The sequence below is a fragment of the Salvelinus sp. IW2-2015 genome, unplaced genomic scaffold, assembly GCF_002910315.2.
Source record: "Salvelinus sp. IW2-2015 unplaced genomic scaffold, ASM291031v2 Un_scaffold515, whole genome shotgun sequence".
NCBI classification, from domain to species: domain Eukaryota; kingdom Metazoa; phylum Chordata; class Actinopteri; order Salmoniformes; family Salmonidae; genus Salvelinus; species Salvelinus sp. IW2-2015.
In genome coordinates, this window is record NW_019942566.1 from 569,573 (window position 1) to 571,109 (window position 1,537).

Here is a 1,537-nt window from a genome sequence, read left to right on the forward strand (position 1 = left end):
TGGGACAGAGGAGGAGAAACACTACTGGTATAGAGAGGAGGAACACTTACTGGGACAGAGAAACACTTAACTGGGACAAGAGAGGAAGAAACACTATGGTATAGAGAGGAGGAAACACAGTGCTGAGAAGACGAGAGGAAACTACTTACTGGGAGAGAGGAGAGAACACTACAGTGCGAGTGAGGAGGAAAACACTACTGGCGAGAAGAGAGCGACGAAACACCTACTCGGAGGATAGGAGGCACGGAAAACTAACTACTGGGTAGAAGAGGAGGAAACCTACTGGATAGAGAGGAGGACACTACGGTGGAACAACACACACACACACACACACACACACACACACACACACACACACACACACACACACACACACACACACACACTCACACCACAACTCGGGACAGAATAACTTTAATTGCCCCAGAACAGTCAATATGGGAACCACTGTTGCAGTATACTAGTATTCAAGAGTAAAGAATGTTGTGCTGTTCTCAACCCTCAAGGCTGCCTAATCGTGATTCAAAACAACAACCTGGTTCTGTTTGTTAATCCAATTTTCCGCTAGAATTTTTTTGTTCTTCCCTTCTCTTCTCTGTCTCCACAGACTTGGCTGGGACCAGACAGTATGGGATTAAAAAGCTCCTACTGGCTTTTGATATCTTTCATGGTGGTGAGTACATCTTCAGCTTTTCATTAACAAAAGTTTGGACACATCTACTCATTCAAGGGTTTTTCTTGATTTGTACTATTTTCTACATTGTAGAATAATAGTGAAGACATTCTTGGCATTCTCTCAATCAGYTTCACCTGGAATGCTTTTCCAACAGTCTTGAAGGAGTTCCCACATATGCTGAGAACTTATTGGCCGATGTTCCTTCACTCTGCGGTCTAACTCATCCAAACCATCTCAATTGGGTTGAGGTTGGGTGATTGTGGAGGCCAGGTCATCTGATGCAGCACTCCATCACTCTCCTTCTTTGTCAAATAGCCCTGACACAGCCTGGAGGTGTGTTTTGGGTCATTGTCCTGTTGAAAAACAAATGACAGTCCCACTAAGCGCAAACCAGATGGGATGGCGTATTGCTGCAGAATGTTGTGATAGCCATGCTGGTTAAGTCTGCCTTTCTAAATAAATCACTGACAGTGTCACCAGCAAAGCACCCCGACACCATCACACCTCCTCCTCCATGCTTCACGGTGGGAACCACACATGCAAATATTATCTGTTCACCTACTCTGTGTCTCACAAAGACACGGTGGTTGGAACCAAAAATCTTCCATTTGGACTCATCAGACCAAAGGACAGATTTCCACCGGTCTAATGTCCATTGCTTGCTCGTAGTTTCTTGGCCAAGCAAGTCTCTTCTTATTATGGTGTCCTTTAGTAGTGGTTTTCTTTGCAGCAATTCGACCATGAAGGTCTGATTCACACAGTCTCTCTCTAACGCGTTGATGTTGAGATGTGTCTGTACTTAACTCTGTGAAGCATTTATTTGCCTGCAATTTCTGAGTATGAAACACTCTAATTGAACTT

General features: G+C 44.3%; 1 pseudogene; it reads left to right on the plus strand.

The window, feature by feature from the left end:
• The window catches only part of LOC112068435 (calcitonin gene-related peptide type 1 receptor-like), a 105,492-nt pseudogene that overhangs the window by 39,332 nt on the left and 64,623 nt on the right, over window positions 1-1,537 (plus strand).